The following is a 22,507-nucleotide window of genomic DNA, read 5'->3' on the forward strand; positions in this document are numbered from 1 at the left end:
TAGATGATTTCTCAAAAAATGTGCATAGATTCCTCCCTATTTTTATATAATATGGGTCAGACTGAAGGTTGGATTTTTTTTTTTTTTAAATAATCTCTCACTTCTCTACATGAGAAGCTATACATACGTCTGACATTGCTGATAACCCTGGGAGTTGTCTTCAGAACAAGTTCGTGGCTCCTGCTCAGGAACTCTCAACGCCCTGACTTTTTCGGTACCGCTCATCTCCTGAGGATTTCTACCCCCCAGATGAAGGGTTTCACACCCCGTCACACGGACTCCTTGGAGTGTCAATGCAGGAGGCCCAGGATGAGCACCAGCAGGCGGGGCCTATGCCCTTCAACCCCTCTTCTCTTAAAACCTCTCAGCTCCTGAGCTTTACAGGTAAGATGCTGCTAAAGAGGGTCCCCTGCTAAAAAATCTGAGGGCCCCTGCTTAGATGACTAGAGCTACAGCATAAAAGGCAATCTATCTTTCTAAGGCATTTCTATCTTTGTAACGGTTTTTTAAAAGAATTTTTACATACACATGCATTTACCTAATTTTACTTAAATGTATAGATTATTTGTCCCTACCTCCATATTATAATACATTGCCAAGTGAACGAAATTATGACCTAGTATGACACCTTTCAAGTAGTTTCCATGCTCACATATTCATATGCATTATATACAGAAATACGTGAGATTTTTTGATCATTTTTTAAAATGGAACATAAAACACTTCACTTTCCTATCATTAAGCATCCATATTGAAAAATAATGATTTCAGAGCTATAATAGCATTTTCTTATTCTTTGGTGCATGTCTTCAGGGAAGTCTCATCTCCTGTAACAAAGTGCCCCCTTCTGTGGCTGACTGTCCCCATTAACTAACTGTAGATATTTAAATAGTAATCACCCGCTGACCTTGACCTTCCAGTAAACACTCAAAACAATTTATGAAAGTTGCTCTGTTATGGTGATAGGACTGAAAATGGTGTCTTTCTACCAGGTTTAGAGTTTTAACTTTCTCCAAAGTGTTTGCTTTCTCTCATTCACAATACTGTGAAAGCTCTTCAGCATTTTGCTTAAAAAGAAAAGCAGCGCAGTCAAGTAATTAATAAAATTACCTCATTTATAAAAATATTATGAGGAAATGAATGAGATCAAGCTAGGTTTGAGGTAATAACTACCTTTTCTCCCCTGTCCAACATGTACCAGTTACTGAGCCTCTCGGCGTAACAGACATGCTTTCCACTTGATTTCATTTTATTCACTGTCCTGAGGTAGTCACACACCACGAGTCCTACTCTATAGGAGAGGAAATTCAGGCTGGGAGGATGTGAACTTGTCTACTGGACACGATCAGTATGTAGCAGAGGTGGGGTTCAAAGCAGGGTCTGCCTGACCCAAAACCACCGCTAAAGATCAGCCTCTCTGACACAGAGAACAAATGGGGCCTTTGAAAAGTGAATACTTCATGATGGGACAGTGTTAATTTAGCATTAACAAAATTATTTATAGGGGCTGATATCCAAACTGACTCATAGTCATCTGAAAACTCACCCACAATACCCAGAAGCCACGGTGTGGCCTCGGGAGCAGTGGGCTCTAATCAAAGTGACCTGCTGTTTCAGCCACGGGGCTACAGACTCTTCTCAACATCACAATGAGCCTAGGCTTTAGGTCAGCTGCTTCAAATCCCGAATATTTCTCTTTATCCCCCCAACACCGACCCCTTGAAAAGGGGAAGGAAAAAGCTGTAACACTGCAGCTGACATTCTGTAAAAACAGCAGACGGAGGGCACATCTAACTTAATTCCTGTGATGCTTCCAGAAAACAGAGGTAAGTGGATATGATGAGAACTTCTTTGCTATCGTGGAGCTGTACGACACATGGGGAAAAAAGGACGGAAACATCTTCAGTCTTGTCTCTCGTTTCCAAGTCACTGCTCTATAATACTTCTCAACTCTAAGGCTAAGGCTGATCTCTGATCAGTTAACCACTCTACTTTCTTTACCAAATTCTGGGTCAGAAGAAGGTACAATGAAGCTGAAAAAACCAAAAGGCCAAAGAATTAAAAACTGCTCTTTAACACAATTACTAATGTGGTTCTTAAAAATACTACAGCATTGGTATTAACTGAATATCCTACATTCGACAACCTCAACCGTATACAATATAATGAGAATCCATAAAAATAAACTGCCCTCTAAGCAGCAGAAGAGGCACAATATTTGTGCACAACTCACATCTAAATCAAGGAAGAATCCTTTCAGCACAATCTATGTACTTATTTTAGACAGTTCTAACAAGTTCCTTAATAACATCTCATCTTTGAGTGTTTTCCACCTGTATTAAACTCTTTTTCTGCATTTTTACACTGAATACTTTCAGCCCTATGAAGTAACCTTTAACTCACTTGTCCCAGGTCCTACACCTAAGAAAGGCTTCACCTGGATTCAAATTCCATTCTGTGACTTCACAATGGCTGTTCTTTATCACTATGGCCAGTAATTCCCAAGCTTTAGCACACAGGTGCCTTGGGATCAATTCGAAGTCTTGTTAAAATAGATTTCTGATTCACTAAATCTGGGGTAAGACTCCTAAATTTGCATTTCCAACAAGTTCCCCGCTGACGTTGATACTGGTAGTCCTGGAACAATTTGGGAACCCAATGCACTGCCTTCTTCTAAGATCATTTGCTTTCCCAACCCCTGCCACACCAGCAGCAAATTAGAAGTTTTTAGATTTAAAGGTTATTAGAACAGCAAAAAGTGGCATATAAATGTGAGACATAAGACAGATTTTTAAGGAGCAATTCCAAAGAAAAAAAGAAGAAAAGAGCAAAGTCCAGCTGTCACTGCAAAGGGACCAACCCACCTCGATGACTCAATCATGACTATGCAATAATTTATTTTGACAGTAACACTGAGTTTATGCTCGGTTTGGAAAATCATATAAGCATGTGATCCGTTTTTGAAAAGGTTTTTAAGGCCTGGACAGAAAAGGATTAAATACACTTAGTGTATTTCCTGTCCCGTATTAGGAGAAATACCACTACTTGGATTAGGATTAGGATTGTGTTTGCCACACACTTGTTCTGAGGAACAGAGTTACTCTTCCAAGAGAAACTGAAACTGCAAGCTGTCGCTGATGCAACGTCCCTTTAAACCACCCCCCGCGCCCCCCAGAGCCAACGCCATCCACCCAGGGCCTGGGCACGTCGTTCCCTGTGCGATCGGCCACCAGCAGAGACGGGAGTGAAGATGAAGGAACCCCCGCTAGACTCGCTCCGGGAAACTCCCTCCCCGTTCTCGGACCTGTTGAGAGCTCCCACGAAGCGGAGGCTGCGCCTCCAACCCCGCCCCCGCCGGGCCCCAGGGAAGCCCACGGCCTCCAGCAGCCCCCGCCGCCACCCCCGCCCCCGCCGCCGCCGCCGCCGCCGCCGCCGCCGCCGCCGCCGCCGCCGCCGCCGCCGCCGCCGCCGCCGCCGCCAGCGCCCGCGGCCCTGGGAAAAGGCGAGAAACGCGGCGCACAACGGACGACGGGAGCGGCGCCGAACAAACGCGGAAACTCACGCTCTCTACGGCCCGCCTGCGTCCCCACGTCTTCGCGACCACGTGCGTCATCACGCACGGGCGCCCGCTCCCGGAAGCTCCAGGTCCCAGCGGCCTGAGGGGCGGGGAGAGAGCGTGGTTGATTTCGCGACGCAGCTCCCACGGGGGGGTGGGGAGGGCCGTAAAGCGGGGCGGGCGGTCAGCGGCGCATGCTCAGTTGCGCACGGCCGCGCTCTTTTTTCCACGCGGGCTGGCCCTCAGGACCGCGTGCGGTGGCGGTGGCTTGGAGGAGGCTCGACGGGGAATGGACCGTGGCCGAGCGCGGTGTGGAGGGCTTGTACTTTCTACGCGTCCTCCAGCCTCCGAGTGACATGTAGATAATAATATTCTTTATGCCATAAGTAACTATTGGCTGCCCACCACGGGTAAAGCAAACGAACGGCCTGGCTTACATTCGAGGGACCGGACGCGGGATGGAGATGTGGCGACTGAGAAGCTGCCCTACCGGGCCCCAGCCCTGCCGCAGGCTCAGGACCTGCTGTGTGGAGGAGTCACATACTACCTGTGAAGTGGATGGCGGAAGAGACAGAAATCTTCATGAGTTATCAGACGGCTGGAGAGCGGCCCATCACCTATCTCAGGGCGGAACCCGCGGTTACAAAGCAGACCAGCAAAACAAGGTCGTGGGTGTACATTTCACAACCCAAAGCCTCAGTCTGAGGCTGCATTTCTGTGTCTGTTTGTCCATGTAAGGCTTTAGGTGTTAAGTTTTTTTGTTAACGTATCATTTGATGCAATTTTAATTATGGGTCTGTTTCTGCTCTGGAACAGGTTTTATGTTGGGTTGTAGGAGTCAGGTTAAGTTAAATGCTGTATTTCATACAATATGAGAAAACTATCTTATTTGGTATGGAATTTTCTAATAACTAGGGGGAAGATGCGTCTTTTCCGAGGACGAAACCAAGTGCAGGTGGTTTTATGCTACTCTGTATTTATTGGAAGTTGTGGCAGCTGTGTTTAGATAGTCTACTTAAACAAAAACTGCCTAAATCAGAAGAGTTTTGACTGTCTTTTGTTATTGTGTATTGCAAGAATTCTTCATGGAAATGGTTATTTTGGAGTTTGGAATTTAAATGAAGATTTGGCTCATGTGCAGGGTATGTAACAGACGTTCAAGTGATAAAGAAGAATTTTAGCAATTTGCAACTATGTTCCTTGAGCCTTACAAGTTATCCCTTCTAAAAACAACATGCTGATAAGAAAGTTTGGCTGACAATGAAAAACTGCATTTCTGGAAACAGAAATTCAACTGAAGGGTGGAGGTGAATTGCCAATAGAAGTATTTTGTGTATTTCTCTAGAAAAAATAAAAGTAATTTTTCAAAAAGAAAGGATTCCCTTTTATCCTGATCCATGATATTATGCATCAGTTTAATTAATGCTAATCTTTATATTCCATTCTCTAACACCATTTACACCTTTCACACCTTTCTATAACTGCATCATTTTTCTTGTCCTTATATGAATATATCAAATACAGACGTGATTTTAAGGGAGCCACAAATCAAGAAGTCTCAGTACAGTAATCTCATAAAAATGTCTATATATGGGGATTAAGACGATACTTAAGCAATTTTCTTCAATTTCAGACATCAGTGAAAAATTTCATAGCCATCTAAGAGGAAAGAAAAAGTCTAGGTTTTAAAAAATGACCTTTTTTGTGCTATATGATTCATTGATCAGACAAGAATTTTTTTAAGCCTATTGAAATCAACATGTATCATACTCAATCCCCATTTAAATTGACAAACAGATCACTTGGATAATAATTGTATATCTTAAACATTAACATATGTGGCAATCAGCAAGATCCTTTTACTGAGGCAAGGCTTCAAAATACCAAAAAAAAACAATGCCTGAAGAAGTCCTTTAACACAAAAGTTATGCAATTCTTAAATTATCTTGTAAGATAATGATTCCTAAAAGCTCAAAAGTACTCATATCTTTATTGTGAGAAAAAGCAGGATTATGCCCATGATGTATGATATTTGAGACCTGTGTAATGGTCTGGACAATTTTCTATTTGTATCAAAGTTTTGCAGGAGAGCAAAAATACCTGAGATTAAGCCATCTGATTTAAGTGAGTGTTCCTAAAATGTGATTCTTGAGTACAGAGGAGTTGTGGTAAAAATCTTTGTACATTTCATAAATCTAGGATTGGAACTGGCAGAAAGGCAGGTGAGTATCATTCGCAGCTTTCAAAACCTGGACTGAAGGTGGGAAAACATGAGTCAACAACACCATGAGCAAATAACACAACTGGATTATTATTTTAAAGAGGAGCTTGTTTGGTATCTAATTCCTTGTAATGGAGCAAGTATTTCTTATACCCAACACTGTACAGAAAGATGTGTGAAACTCATCAAAGAATTTATAGCTTTATTGTTACGAAAAAACTTGCAAATTAATACAAGAACGACTATAAAAGTAAGTACAAAGTTGCATTTTGTATTATGATGATGAAAAGACTAATAGTACTTAACAGTGATAGACCATACAAAAGGCAAACGTAAGAGATTTGCGGTGGCAATAATGATGTCAGACAAAACGGACTTTAAGACATATTTCTAGAAACAGACATTTTGTAATAAAAAGGTCAATACATCAAGGAGCTATAATAATTAGAAATGTACGTGCACCCAAAACAGTCCTAAATACATGAAGCAAAAATTGATAGATGTGAGTGTAGAAATAGACAATAATTTGATATTTTAATATCACATTCTCAATAATGGGTAGAACAACTAGACAGAAAACCGCTAAGGCTATAGACGCCTTGAACAACACTATCAACCTAACAGATATGTATAGACCACTGTCCTTAGTGACAGCAGAATTTATATTCTTTTTAAGAAGTACATTCTCCAGGATAGTTTATATGCTAGGCCATAAAACAAGCCTCAATAAATTTTAAGAGTATTGGCACCATGCAAATTATGTTCTCTGGTTACAATGGAATTACATTAGGAATAGATAATAGAAAGAAATTTGGGAAATCACCCAAATATTTGCAAATTAAATTACTCATGGTCTGAAGGAAGTAACAAAGGAAATCAGAAAATATTTTGAACTGCATGAAAGTGAAAACACTGAAATTTATAGGTTGCAACTAAAAGAGTGATCTGAAGGGTATTTGCTGCTTTAAACACTTACATTAGAAAAGAAAAAGGGTTGTAATATTCTAGGCTTCCACTTTTAAAAACTAGAAAAATAAGAGTAACTTAAACCTAAGCAAGCAAAAGGGAGGAAATAGCAGTCATACTGCAAACTAATGAAATAGATAAGAGGAAAAATAAAGTCAATGAAAATAAAAGTTGGTTCTTTGAAAAGGTCAGTAAAGTTGATGAGCCTTTATTAGGCTGACCAAAAAAAAAGACACAAATTACTAAAATCAGGAAAGCAGGATATCACTACCCACCCTACCAAAATTAACAGGGGCTATGAATAACTTTATGCCAACAGATTAGGCAATGTAGATGAGTTGGACAAATTCCTAGAAAGACACAAATTGCCAAAACTGAATCAACACAACAGAAAATCTGAAGAGTTTGTATTCATTTCCTAGGGCAACCATAACAAAGTACCACAAACTGAGTGGCTAAAAACAATAGAAATTTATATCTCACAGTTCTGGAGGCTAGAAATACAAGATCAAGGTGTTGGCAGGACCTAGAGGATCCTTCCTTAACCTTTTCTAACTTCTGGTGGTTTGTCAGCAATCCTTCTTTGGCTTGCAGCTGCATCAACTTCAGTCTCTGCCTTTGTCATCACATGGTCTTCTCCTGTCATGTGTCTGCCTCTTCTTCTTAGGACACCAGTCATAGAGGACTAAGAGCCCAGCCTAATCCAGTATGACCTCATCTAGACTAATTACATCTGCAATGACCCTATTTCTAAAGAACACAGTCTGAGGTACTGGGGGTTAGGACTTCAACATATCTTTTTGGGTGATACTATTCAACCCATAACAGTCCTATAACAAGTAAAGAAATTAAGTTAATACTTTCAAATATTCCCACAAAGAAAAGCCCAGGCCCAGATGGATTCACTGGTGAATTCAATCAAATATTTAAAGAAGAAATGTTAAAATCATTCTCAAACTCTTTGTAAAATAGAGAACACTTCTCAACTCATTCACTGAAGATATTAAATCAGATGACATTACAAGAAAAGAAAGCTAAAGATTAGTATCATGAATGTAAAAAAAATTTCCTAAAAAGGGTTAGCAAACCAAATCTAGCAGTGCATAAGAAGGACTATATAACATGAATGCAAGGTTGGTTTAACATGGGGAAAAAAAAAGTAAAACACCATATTAATAGACTAGAGCAGCAATCCCCAGCCTTTTGGGCACCAGGGACCGGTTTTGTGGAAGACAAATTTTTCCACAGACGGCATCGGGGGGCAGGGGGTGAGGATAGTTCAGGTGGTAATGCAAGCGATGGTGAGCAGCAGATGAAGCTTCACTCACTCACCGGCCACTCACCTCCTGCTGTGTGGCCCGCTTCCTGACAGGCTGCGGACTGGTACCGGCCTGGGGGTTGGGGACCTCTGGATTAAAGGACAAAAACCATATATCAGCTCAGTAGATACAGAAAAGCATTTGATAAAATGAAACACGTTTATGATTAAAAACTCTCAAAAAAGTAGGATTAAAAAAGAACTTGGGGCTTCCCTGGTGGCGCAGTGGTTGAGAATCTGCCTGCCAATGCAGGGCACACGGGTTCGAGCCCTGGTCTGGGAAGATCCCACATGCTGCGGAGCAACTAGGCCCGTGAGCCACAACTACTGAGCCTGCGCGTCTGGAGCCTGTGCTCCCCAACAAGAGAAGCCGCGATAGTGAGAGGCCCGCGCACCGTGATGAAGAGTGGCCCCCGCTTGCCGCAACTAGAGAAAGCCCTTGCACAGAAACGAAGACCCAACACAGCCAAAAATAAATTAAAAAAAATAAAAAAAAAAAAGAACTTCCTTCCTAATAAAGGGCATCTGTAAAAAACCTACAGCTGACATCATACTTAGTGGTAAAACAGTGAATGCTTTCCCCTTAAGATCAAGAGCAAGAGAAGGATGTTCTCACCACTTATATTCTAAAATTTATTGTGGTGATGGTTGCACAACTCTGTGAATATATTAAAAACTATAGAAGTGGGACTTCCCTGATGGCGCCATGGTTAAGAGTCCACCTGCCAATGCAGGGGACACGGGTTCGAGCCCTGGTCTGGGAAGAGCCCACATGCCGTGGAGCAACTAAGCCCGTGAGCCACGACTGCTGAAGCCTGCACGCCTAGAGCCCGTGCTCTGCAACAAGAGAAGCCACGGCAATGAGAAGCCTGTGCACCGGAATGAGGAGTAGCCCCCACTCGCCACAACTAGAGAAAGCCCATGCACAGCAATGAAGACCCAACTCAGACCAAAAAAAAAAAAAAAAAAAAAAGTTACTCAAAGTTTTAGCCAGTGCAGTAAAGGAAACAAAAGAAATAAAAGTCATCAAATTGAATATGAAGAAGTAAGATGGTTTTTATTCACAGATGACCTGATGCTGTGTGTAAAAATCTTGAAGAAAACACACACACAAACACTACCAGAATTAATAAATGAGGTAGCACAGTCTTTGAGTACAAGATCCAAATTTTAAAAATGTATCTCTATATACTACAAATTAAAACTCCAAAAATAGCATTAAGAATATAATTTCATTCCAAATAGCATCACAAAGAGTAAAATGCCTGGAAATAAATGTAATAAAAGAGGTGCAAGACTCATACACTGAAAACTATTTAAAATGGCCGAGAGAAACTGACCCTCCATGTTCATGGACTGGAAGTCTCAATGTTGCTAAGACGGCAGTTCTCCTAAGTTGATCTATGGATTCAACACAGTCTCTCTCAAAATCTCAGCAGGAGTTTTTTTGATAGAAATTGACAAGCTGATTTTTGTAACTTAGAATAAAAGGTCTATAATAGCCAAAACAATTTTGAAAAAGAATAAAATTGGAGGAATGACACTACTCAATTTCAAAAGTACTATAAAGTTACAAAAATCAAGACAGGTAATTATTGGTGTGAGAGTAGGCATAGAGATCAATGGAATGGAATTTAGTTAAACCTATATATGGTCAGTTGATTTTCAACAAAATTGCCAAGGCAAAAGATAGTCTTTTCAACAAATAATGCTGGGAAAATTGGACATCTATATGAAAAAAGACTATTAATTTGGACTCATACTGCACACAATACACAAAAATTAACTCCAAATGGAACATAGGCCTAAATATAACAGCTAAAGCTATAAAACTTCTAGAAGACACAAGAGAAAATCTTTGTCAGATTAGGCCAAGTCTTCTTAGCTCTGGCACAAAAGAAAAATGATAAATTGGACCTTCTCAAAATTAAAAAAAATTTGCTTTTTTAAAAACATCACTAAGGAAATGAAAATCAAGCCACAGATTGGAAGAAAATATTTGCAAATTTTATATTTGATATAGGATTTGTATCTGGGATATTTAAAGTACTCTTACAACTCAAGAAAAAGATAAACTATTCAATTAAAAAGTGGGCAAAATAGTTGAATAGAAACTTCACCAAAGAAGATACATGAATAACTAATAAACATATTTAAAATATCACCAACATCATTAGTCACTAGGAAGGTGCCAATTAAAACCAAAATGAGATACACAACACCCCTCCCCCGCCCAGTGACTATAATAAAAAAAAACACTGAGTAATGGCAAGAATGTGGAGAAACTGGAATTACTGGTGGAGATGTAAAATGGTGTGGCTACTTTGGAAAATAGGTGGCTTTTTAAAAAAGTTAAACATATGATACAACCCAGCAATTCCACTCTTAGGAATCTACCCAAGAAAAATAAAACACATGTCCATAAAAGACTTGTGTGCCAATTTCAAAGCAGTATTATTTATAATAGCCCCAAATAAACATAAATTTCAGTGAAACCATATAGAAAGAGCTAACTGCTCTAATGAGTTTTAGTTAAATTAACTTGAGACTTTAAAGGAAGATAATATTGACCGGAACTGGAGACATGAGTGAATGCTTTGTGGAGTTGAAATTTGAATAGTTTACTTGAGGTATAAGTGGGATTGGACCTACTGAGGTGAATGGAAGAGAATTCCAGACCAAAAAAACCAAAAACCAAAAAAATAGTGAAGTGAGGACAGTATTATGAGGAATCAATCATTAGGGTGATTTATGTTTTGTGTAGCATGTGAACAGTTATTATTTTGATCAAGAATAAGGAGTGAAAAGGGTATGCCATTATGTCCAATATTCTTGGTGTATGAGCATTATAATGTAGATACTGGACGAAAAGGAATGGGAAAAAGTTTTAGAAGAATAGTGGGTAAGCTTAGCCGTAGATTATGGATGTAAAATACGGAGAATACTAAATACCACATGAAAAAAATTAATAATAAAAATGCAATCAATTAACATGTTTTAGAAATTCTTCCAATGATCTTGTCTTTGAGTCTTTATATGGAAATGTGTGCTTTAGAACTTCAGTGGCTTTTCATTGGTTTAAATGAAGAATATAGAATTAAGAATCTATCATGATTGAGTTCCTTCTACAGCCAGTAGAAGTCCTGGAAATAATAAGGTATTACTAAAACTACAAATAGGAGCAATGCACTTGCAGTAGACCTGTGATGGTTAATTATCCTGACATTATTATGGCCATTATTATAATTGCATATCAATTGTCACTAATCAACTCTCAGTCAATCTAATGGAGCAGAAATATAAGTAGGAAGCTGTCAGTCAAAGGCTCTCTCTTGGGACTTGGATTCTTGGGAGGATCTGGAGAAGGTGAGGCCATAGTTATCTCAGCATCAGAAATGACGGTGCTTCAGTGGGAGAGCTGGAGGCTGAGTACCCCTCAAAGCTCTTATAGAAGGGAAGGGTGTTAGCTTGACCATCTCAGGATTACATGAACTTTAACATAACCCTTGACTCTCTACTGCTAAGACCTTCAGATACAGATTTTATTTTCTTACAACTCAGTATCATTTTAGTAAATTTTAAAATTGTTTTCTCAGTCCTCTAACATCCTGTAAGATCTCACTATTACCACTACTGTGACCTCTACTTGATAAGTAAGGTAACGCATTGAGACCTCTTATCAAAGTGCCTGGCACACAATAAACACTCAGTACAAATCAACTGTTTCTATAACTACTATTAGCTACCATTTGTTGAGTGTCTACTATGTGCCAGGCACTTCACCTCCATTTTGTAAATGAGGAAACGGGGTCAGAGAGTCTAAGTAATTTACCAAAGCTCACAAAGCTAGTGGACAGAGGGATTAATGGTTCAAACTTTCTAATACACTATTTGTACTTCTTGGTTTTGTTTTGTTTTTGGCCTCACAGCATGTGGGATCCTAGTTCCCTGGCCAGGAATCAAACCCCGGTCCCCCTGCATCAGAAGCACAGAGTCTCAGCAACTGGACCACCAGGGAAGTCCCCACTATTTCTGCTTCTGAATGTTAAATGTCTAGTACTGCTTGTCACTGGATGCATCACTGTCCACATAAGAGGTAATTTTGTTTTTATTCACGTACATGTTTACATAAAGTTTTCATTGTTTCATTAATTAAACTATAAAAAGTGAAAATGACAACTCACTATCCATTTCAGAATTTTGAATGATTGTATGTCTTTCAATTTTCTACATTTTTCTATTTTAGGAAGTATTTTTTCCTATTGAGTGTTTTGGATAAATCTTCCTTAATCTTATTTTGACTCATCATGATTATTATCTAAAAATTAAATTGGGTTTACAGATATCCCATTGTTCTTACGTTTACAGAATAATAGTAGAATATTGTGTGAGAGTTCCTTTTTCTTTCAAATAATAAATCCTAAATAAGCAGCTTATTTTAATAATCATCCTTTAACAGCATTTTTCTTTTACATCTGTGACTGCCACTTCTGTTTTCATATCAACTAAAATTCTGATGCTTCTATGACTACAATGAATAATTTCACTCCGAACTGCCACGTCACATTTTCTATGTGCCGTATGAGACCTCATAGGAGCCTTCCTAAACCACATCTCCTCACATCTGGCAGAATATATCATGAAGACTGTATGTGTCCTTTATGAAAAAACAATTCAGATCATGAATGCTTAGCAAAGGAAGATCTGTGGATGTTCTTGCTAGGAAAAAATAATCAAAAAGGAACTTGCATCAAAATATGGGAAATGAGGCTGCGATGACAGTAGCAGTAGATGCTGCAGGCATTCTGGCTACCTTTCCTGTCTGCAGGTGGTCCATGGTGATTTTAAGACCTTCTTTGGGCTCATGGGAGCATATCCACACACGCATACACACAGCTGTATCTCCACCACTGTTTGCTAATAGTTAAAATCTCTTCAAAAATGCCCTTCCATCCACAATTAGACATAACATGTTTAAAATGTAGGGCTGTTGAGGGAACACTTAGGAGAGAATGAATTTATTAAAGGTCAATGAATCCACCTGTCTCCCAGCATGTGGCAGTCCTGACTAGAGGGAACCAGAGGCAGAGGGATCTTGAGTAGAGGGAGAGAAACTGGGACAAAAGACACAGTAGAAAAATTTGCAGAATTATTGCTAAGGTTTTGCCCAGTTTACTACAATAGGACTAGGAAAAGTAGAAGCTATGGGCAGAGCAGAAGAGGTGGGAATTTTTGACATCAACTATAATCACAGATAGCTCCACTTCACATAATTTAGATTTTTCTTTTTCTGTTTTAATTTAACACACCTGACTTCTAACAACAGCATCCCTTTCCCAGGGGATTTGTTATCCAAGAGCTAACTATATAAGTAAAGGCTGCCATTTATCTGAGAATGTTAAGTATATATAAGTGAAAGAGGTTTTTTACAGTTCATTGTTTATTTTTGTCAAGTTATCAGAATGCCAGTCTTAAGTGAATGGCATATCATATAAGTTTTCATGCTGCCAATTATGTTTTTAATTTATTTTGAAATAATTGTAGACTTTATAGAAAAGTTGCAAAAATAGTACAGAGAATTTCTGCATATTCACAAAATATCCTAAATGTTAACATTTGTTTCTCTTTCTCTCTCCCTTTCTCTATATATGTATGTTATATTAATATTAATATATTAATTGATATATATTATATGTATACACACACCATTTTTCTGAATCATATTGTTGTCAAACCCAAGTTTGTGTGCCTGATGCACAGTGAGGCCAAACAAACCGAAACATCAGAGTTTGGAGCAGAGAAAAGTTTATTGCAAGGGCCATGCAAAGAGAATAGGTGGCTCATGCTCGAAAGACTCCAACTCCCTGATGGTTTTCAGGGAAACGTTTTTATAGGCAAAATTTCAGGGGGAGGGGGGGGCGGTCTGTAGGGTGTGTGACCTTCCTCTGATTGGTCAGTGAGGTAAAAGGATGGTGTTGTTACCCAAAAACTGGGGTTGCCTCTTGATGGGTGTTGAGCTTCAGTATGCATTTCCTAAAAGAACAAAAAAATGTTTTTTAAGAAAAAGGTTATTAACCTTAAATTTTGTCCACAAAAAATTAATCAGTCAATCTAAGAAAGAAATGGAAAATTGTATTCATGCCAAATTGCGGATTATAACTCAGGAATAGCCTCTCAGAAAGCTCCAAGAACTATTCTGCCTGTTAGAGATCAAAGCATAGTTACATAGGTTTTTGAGACAGAGAGCTGTACATTAAGTGACATAGACAGTTTGCACAATCCAGATCTGTAAGTGCAAGGTGATGGGCCATTGTGACCCCTTACAAAGTCAAGAAGGAATGTTATCTTTTAAGGAGTTGTCTTGGTGCTAGGAGAATGTTGCTCCTTATGGTTGAGCAGGTATTTCTCCCAATAGGGGAGGTTTGGTTGGTGCATAATGCAGGTATATGATACACAGTAGAGGGGAGAGAGGAGGCCAAAGGGCAGAGAAAATTGTTTATGTTTAAGTTTTTTTGTCTTGCCGTAAAATATGAATTTTATTTCACAATTTCCAGGGTAAATCTAGTACATTATTCTACCCATTTTAAGTTGCTGACATCCAAGTGCCATTGGGCTCAGCTGTGGAAAATGTTGACATCTATTCAAGACCATACATCCAAATATTAAGTAGAGCACAAACTTGTTTTAAAAAAATAAAATGCAAATGACCCATTGAGCTGAACTGCTAACATGACTCTTAAATATTTCTCTCTTCATGTGCACCAAAGAACAAGCATCCCAACGAAATTAAATTCATTTGACTAAATAATAGCCCAGAACCTTAAAATTAATTGATTGAATAAAATAATGTAAGCTATAAAAGAAGAAGATACCAAGGAGGCAAGGTCAGGATGGGAGTATGGGTCTAATAGGCTATGGTAGAAATTATTGTTACACAGAACTTTCAAGCTATTTGTGGAGGCTAAGAGAGGTTTTCGTTTCTAATGTTTTTTACTTACAATGAGCAGGAAAGCATAGGAGACTTGGAAAGTGCACAGAATGTGATTTTCAACTGTAGCACTAGCTATGTGGTCTTGAGTAAGCCATTCTAACCCTCCAAAACTTAATTTTCTCAAATGTAAGTAAGATGAGAGAATCACATGAAATTATTTCCAAGGTCTCCTTCAATTTAAGCATTTTAAGATTCCAAGATCTAGAAGAAAAAAATAAATGGCACATTAGAAAAAAACTGAAGACAATAAGATATTAAAATGTGACTAGAAGAGTTGCTGAGCCAAAGGGGAGACAAAGTTTTGAGATATAAAGAATCACCATAATTTTTAACATTTAAAAATTCACTTAAGTTGAAGTAAAACTTTGATGGTATAGAAAAATGGAGAGAATATACAGTTGTGTTATATTTTGGAATGAAGAAAATAGAATCAAGAAGTAGTCAATAAACTAAATATACTGACAATTACTTAATAAATATGTCTTGTGCCGTGATGTCCATGAGAGGCAATTACAGCTTTATACAAAGAAAATTCCTAAATTATAAAATAATGCATGACTCAAAAAACAATTTAAGTTTAAAACTTTCTACCTACTGAGAGCCAGTAAGTCATAGGAAAAAAATAAAGAAAAAATATAACTAAACAAAGTCAGCAAATCTGGAACAAACTCAAGCAAAGAATAAGTTGCTTATTTTAAATTTAATAGAAAAACATATAAATATTAATTCACTGCTTTTAAAAAAAATATAGAAAACACTACTAATCATTATTGCATTTATAACTGGCTTGAATTCAGGCAAACCAGGCTTGGGTCCCAGGCCAACCCAGAGACTGTGTGATCTGGCCAGTCTCTTAAATGGAGTAATAATTCCTTCCTCTGTGGCTTCTTGTCAGGATTGATTGATATATATAAAATGTATATCTTAGTGAATGACATGTAGTAAGGGTTCAAAGAGATGTTAACTGTCATATCAACCTTTCCATCATTCATATTCGATCTTCCGCTTTGAGGAGGAAAAACAAGAGCTTGAGTAGCAGGGATAAAAGAGGATGGGGGTACCAGAGGTCTAGAGGAAGAGCAGAAAAGGTCTGACTGATGCTCTGGGGGTGCTGCTTGCCCACCTTCCTGGACCAGTTAAGAGGCCCCATTTCTTCAGTGCGATTCTTTGGAAGACCAGCTGACTTGCTGGTAACTCCCTTTTGGATCTGTGTTAATAGCTCTTCTGATCTTATTTTCAAAAATAAAAGTTAATTTTTAAAAGAAACATTTACTTTTCTGTAGACTTTAATTTTGAGAGACTGAGAAAGAGTCTTAGGTAGGAGTGATGACTAGCTATTAGCCTAAACAGTGCTTTGTCATGAATAACATATTCATTTGCCTTTTCTTTTGTTGGGTGAACAAATCTCTTTAAAAGGAAAATTGAAACAAGGGTTTACTACCTACTTTTTCAGGAGTTTTTCTTAGGTCCTATAAAATATTCTTTAGTCAGTATCAGAAAAAGAGTCGCCCTCACTGATTAAAATAAGGCTATCACTTATTGAACCTATGCCATGTATTTTATTAATCAAAGTACATTTATCCTCCTAATGAGTTTATGAAGTAGGATTATTATCGCATTTTACAGAAGCAAAATAACTAGTATTAAGTTCACAGAGACAAAAAATGAGAGACTTGGAACCCAAACCTAAATCACCATGAATTAATCCACAGAGCTTCTGCTGCCCTAGGTAAAAGGGAGACCTGAACTGCAGGAGAGAAATAATATCATGACATGTAGTTTTCAAACTTAAACCCAGGCAATATTTCATTAACAGATTTTTACCTTGAATTTTCTTGAGAGTTATTTTCAGTGAACATAATCAAGGGAGTAAAAATAATGAAGGAAAATGCTTATTTTTCCATTGCCAGGTTATATTTGGTCTTGGGAAAAGGCAACGTGTTTGATTTTCAAGGTCCTGCTGAGAAATAATATAAAATATTTTAACTATATTTTTTATGGAATGAAGGAAATTTAGGACGTGAATTGCCCATTGAATATTCTTGGGCTGTTAATCACATGTGATTGATTTAAGGTTAGTTTTTAGAGTGCTTTTAAAAAACATTATTTATTTTTATTTTTGGTAAAATACTGTAACCAACTGTGTTTTCTGTAAAACAACAGTCTCTATAGCAGTATCTTTCCTTTTGCTGTAAAAAAAAAAAAGAAAACTCACAAAATAAAATATGCACATCAATTAGACATGGCAAATTGTGTACCCTCTTGGAAAGGCTTGAGTTAGATTGGACCTTCTTTTGATTAATGGGCATTCTTTAAACGAATTAGCCCAGATTCTGCCTAGGAGCATAGTACGGGCATCCCAGGGGGATACAGTCGAACAAGTCTGAACATGGAATATCTGTCTTCATCATCAAATACTGTTGAAAAGCAATTGGTTTTGAAGTACCCTTAAGACAGGGTCACAAACTCCAGTGCCTTGAGGAGGTAGGCAGATGATATAAATGAGTCAGGTGGGTGGGGTGGAAGACAGCATCTGAAATATCGTGGTGACAAATGGCACCTGACACTTGGCCATGGTGTCAGGGAGATGATCTGGAGCCATGGGATTATGGCAGACTGGCCATCAAAAGGGGCAGCTGCTTTTCAGTTTTGGCTGACTGAGGCCATTTGGGAATCGAGGGCCAATGCTCTCAGATCGTCTGATTTTTAAAGAGAAATTAGAATTTCAATTTTTGATGTATCATCTTCTAATCTGTAATGTTGAAAATTAGTTTTTAAAATGCTATTTGGGCCAATTTAAAAAACTACCTATGGACCACATCTGGCCAGTAGGCTACTAGTTCGCAAATTCAGATTTAAGGAAATAAGACAAATAGAAATAATACCTGAAAATGTTATCATGGTTCTGAATTCTTATACCCGTACACTAGACTTTATATACATTAAAAATACACTTAAGTTGTACCTTCCCAAAACAAACAGGAAGGATGGTATAGACCTAGGGTTCTATGTGAAACCATAAAGTGTATTTGTCAATATGTGAACTATACACCACCTACTTTACAATTAACTAAAGAACTTATTTAAAATGTGCATGCTGGATTTGCATTAATTAGGTCTCAGGTGGCTTCTAGCAGTCTGACTTTGTACAAACACCCCGAACCCCAGATGATTCTAATAGTTATTAATGGAGTTCCTCCCTTTGAGAATTTGCAGGCTCTGTGGTCATTTTACTGCCAGCCTTAACTTCTGTATCTTCTCTATTCTCCCAGGCAGAGACAACTGTGATTTAAAGAGGGTTAAGTTTTGGATCCTTTGGATCCCTGCTTGGTTGGGTGATCCAGAGCACATCTGTGCTTTCAGGTCATTCAATCCCATAGTTACAGGTTGATACTTCATAATGACACATGTCTACCCCATTAGCTTGCAGTTTATGGTTGCTCAGTATATGTCTTCATTTAGCTAATGTCTTAGTGGGTTATTTCCTCGTGGCTCCCTACTGAATATCAGTGTAATGTACCTGATCGGTGCCCAGTAAGTAATTTTTGATTGATATTATAATGCATTAATTAGAACATCATCAACTAGGCCTACCAGATCAACTGTCTGTGACTGAACTGAATAATCATTTACTTTAACCCACTAGGCATTTTAGTTAAGCCAATAATTTGACTAATTTTTCGCTCTCAGAAAATTACTTGATGACATTTGACCAAATGAGCCCATCGCCAAATGATTAATGTAATTTCTGACCTTGCCTGCTTTTACATTCAGGGGGCAAACATATTATTAGGGGTATATAACTCATTATGCACTCTTACACAGGAGAAAAATAGTATCATGAAAGTGGTATCGTCACACCATTTTAGACACTGAAACATTAGCTGTAGAAAATGCTGATAGACTGACATGTTCAGTGAACTACACCGTGCCTAGGGAAAACCACAATTGAAATGTAAATTGTCATTTTGCTTCAGTGAAAAGTGAACCAAAATGCAAATTGCCTTTTAAAAACATTGAGATCAGGAAAAGGCATTAGACCTGTGTTTTCTGTCTTGTGCTCACACCCTGTAAATAACAGCATCTTGGATATGGGGCACAGTTTAAGAGATTATTCATCCCTTAGCCTTGACTATAAGTAAGGATGTTTCTTTATTCCAAGCATTGTTAGACAAAAGAAATGTTTGACCTCTGAGATAACCTTCTCCAGAAGATAAACTGATAATTCCTTGCACAGCTTGTCTTTTTTCATCATTTCCATTCCAGTCTAGTTAATGCAACCAGTTTTGCAGTTCAGAATATTCAAATATGCTACTTGGGTTCTGGACACAGTGATGGGTCTTAAATTCTCCCTCGCAGAGGTGAAGTAACATTAAATTTGTCACTGCCTCGTCGAAGTCAGCAAGGTGGCACTGTATAATATCTTTAGAAATACTAAGTTAAGAAGTCCATGGGGAAGAAGGTGAAAAGAAGGTCAGCTACAGACATAAAATCAAGCTTTAGATGTGATGACCCTGCGTCAGAGGCTTTGTAGCCTGCGAGTCAGCATAATGTTATTGAATCCACGTCCTAGCTGAAGCCAGACACGGTGACAAAGGTGGCCCCACCTGCCCGCTGAGAGATGGGCCGTCAGCATCACCTCACAAGCCAGGCACACAGAGCAGTTCTTTTTTTTTTTTTTTTTTTTAAACATCTTTATTGAAGTATAATTGCCTTACAATAGTGTGTTAGCTTCTGCTTTATAACAAAGTGAATCAGTTATACATATACAATATGTTCCCATTTCTCCTCCCTCTTGCATCTCCCTCCCTCCCACCCTCCCCATCCCACCCCTCTAGGTGGTCACAAAGCACCGAGCTGATCTCCCTGTGCTATGCGGCTGCTTCCCACTAGCTATCTATTTTACATTTGGTAGTGTATATATGTCCATGACACTCTCTCACCCTGTCACATCTCACCCCTCCCCCTCCCCATATCCTCAAGTCCATTCTCTAGTAGGTCTGTGTCTTTATTCCCGTCTTGCCACTAGGTTCTTCATGGCCTTTTTTTTTTTTTTTTTCCTTAGATTCCGTATATATGTGTTAGCATACTGTATTTGTTTTTCTCTTTCTGACTTACTTCACTCTGTATGACAGACTCTAACTCCATCCACCTCATTACAAATACCTCCATTTCATTTCTTTTTATGGCTGAGTAATATTCCATTGTATATATGTGCCACATCTTCTTTATCCATTCATCTGTCGATGGACATTTAGGTTGCTTCCAGGTCCTGGCTATTGTAAATAGAGCTGCAATGAACATTGTGGTACATGACACTTTTTGACCTATGGTTTTCTCAGGGTATATGCCCAGTAGTGGGATTGCTGGGTCGTATGGTAGTTCTATTTGTAGTTTTTTAAGGAACCTCCATACTGTTCTCCATAGTGGCTGTATCAATTTACATTCCCACCAACAGTGCAAGAGTGTTCCCTTTCCTCCACATCCTCTCCAGCATTTATTGTTTGTAGATTTTTTGATGATGGCCATTCTGACCGGTGTGAGATGATATCTCATTGTAGTTTTGATTTGCATTTCTCTAATGATTAATGATGTTGAGCATTCTTTCATGTGTCTGTAGGCCATCTGTATATCTTCTTTGGAGAAATGTCTATTTAGGTCTTCTGCCCATTTTTGGATTGGGTTGTTCGTTTTTTTGTTATTGAGCTGCATGAGCTGCTTGTAAATCTTGGAGATTAATCCTTTGTCAGTTGCTTCATTTGCAAATATTTTCTCCCATTCTAAGGGTTGTCTTTTGGACTTGTTTATGGTTTCCTTTGCTGTGCAAAAGCTTTTAAGTTTCATTAGGTCCCATTTGTTTATTTGTGTTCTTATTTCCATTTCTCTGGGAGCTGGGTCAAAAAGAATCTTGCTGTGATGTATGTCATAGAGTGTTCTGCCTATGTTTTCCTCTAAGAGTTTGATAGTGTCTGGCCTTACACTTAGGTCTTTAATCCATTTGGAGTTTATTTTTGTGCATGGTGTCAGGGAGTGTTCTAATTTCATACTTTTACATGTACCTGTCCAATTTTCCCAGCACCACTTATTGAAGAGGCTGTCTTTTCTCCACTGTATATGCTTGCCTCCTTTATCAAAGATAAGGTGACCATATGTGTGTGGGTTTATCTCTGGGCTTTCTATCCTGTTCCATTGATCAATATTTCTGTTTTTGTGCCAGTACCAAACTGTCTTGATTACTGAAGCTTTGTAGTATAGTCTGAAGTCAGGGAGCCTGATTCCCCCAGCTCCATTTTTCGTTCTCAAGATTGCTTTGGCTATTCGGGGTCTTTTGTGTTTCCATACAAATTGTGAAATTTTTTGTTCTAGTTCTGTGAAAAATGCCAGTGGTAGTTTGATAGGGATTGCATTGAATCTGTAGATTGCTTTGGGTAGTAGAGTCATTTTCACAATGTTGATTCTTCCAATCCAGGAACATGGTATATCTCTCCATCTATTTGTATCATCTTTAATTTCTTTCATCAGTGTCTTATAATTTTCTGCATACAGGTCTTTTGTCTCCTTAGGTAGGTTTATCCCTAGATATCTTATTCTTTTTGTTGCAATGGTAAACGGGAGTGTTTTCTTAATTTCACTTTCAGATTTTTCGTCATTAGTGTATAGAAATGCAAGCGATTTCTGTGCATTAATTTTGTATCCTGCTACTTTACCAAATTCATTGATTAGCTCTAGGAGTTTTCTGGTAGCCTCTTTAGGATTCTGTATGTATAGTATCATGTCATCTGCAAATAGTGACAGTTTTACTTCTTCTTTTCCGATTTGGATTCCTTTTATTTCTTTGTCTTCTCTGATTGCTGTGGCTAACACTTCCAAAACTATGTTGAATAATAGTGGTGAGAGTGGGCAACCTTGTCTTGTTCCTGATCTTAGTGGAAATGGTTTCAGTTTTTCACCATTGAGGACAATGTTGGCTGTGGGTTTGTCATAGATGGCCTTTATTATGTTGAGGAAAGTTCCCTCTATGCCTACTTTCTGCAGGGCTTTTATCATAAATGGGTGTTGAATTTTGTCGAAAGCTTTCTCTGCATCTATTGAGATGATCATATGGTTTTTCTCCTTCAATTTGTTAATATGGTGTATCACATTGATTGATTTGCGTATATTGAAGAATCCTTGCATTCCTGGGATAAACCCCACTTGATCATGGTGTATGATCCTTTGAATGTGCTGTTGGATTCTGTTTGCGAGTATTTTGTTGAGGATTTTTGCATCTATGTTCATCAGTGATATTGGCCTGTAGTTTTCTTTCTTTGTGACATCTTTGTCTGGTTTTGGTATCAGGGTGATGGTGGCCTCGTAGAATGAGTTGGGGAGTGTTCCTCCCTCTGCAATATTTTGGAAGAGTTTGAGAAGGATAGGTGTTAGCTCTTCTCTAAATGTTTGATAGAATTCACCTGT

The 22,507-nt window shown here is 38.4% G+C and overlaps 1 protein-coding gene across 8 annotated transcripts in view; it reads right to left on the reverse strand.

The window, feature by feature from the left end:
- Positions 1–3,712, reverse strand: part of RHBDD1 (rhomboid domain containing 1) — a 124,125-nt gene extending 120,413 nt beyond the window's left edge. For 2 of the 8 annotated variants that reach the window (XM_082396287.1, XM_082396285.1), the window contains exon 1: positions 3,563–3,697. The gene's annotated coding sequence lies outside the window, so the exon portion shown is untranslated. Of the gene's footprint in view, positions 1–3,304; positions 3,420–3,562 lie in introns of those variants that run through there. The other 6 variants (XM_082396284.1, XM_082396283.1, XM_082396286.1 and 3 more) reach the window with 6 other exon arrangements.
- Between the last annotated feature and the right edge of the window lie 18,795 nt (positions 3,713–22,507).

Source organism: Balaenoptera borealis (genome assembly GCF_965194805.1).
Source record: "Balaenoptera borealis genome assembly, chromosome: 6".
Classification (NCBI taxonomy): Eukaryota; Metazoa; Chordata; class Mammalia; order Artiodactyla; family Balaenopteridae; genus Balaenoptera; species Balaenoptera borealis.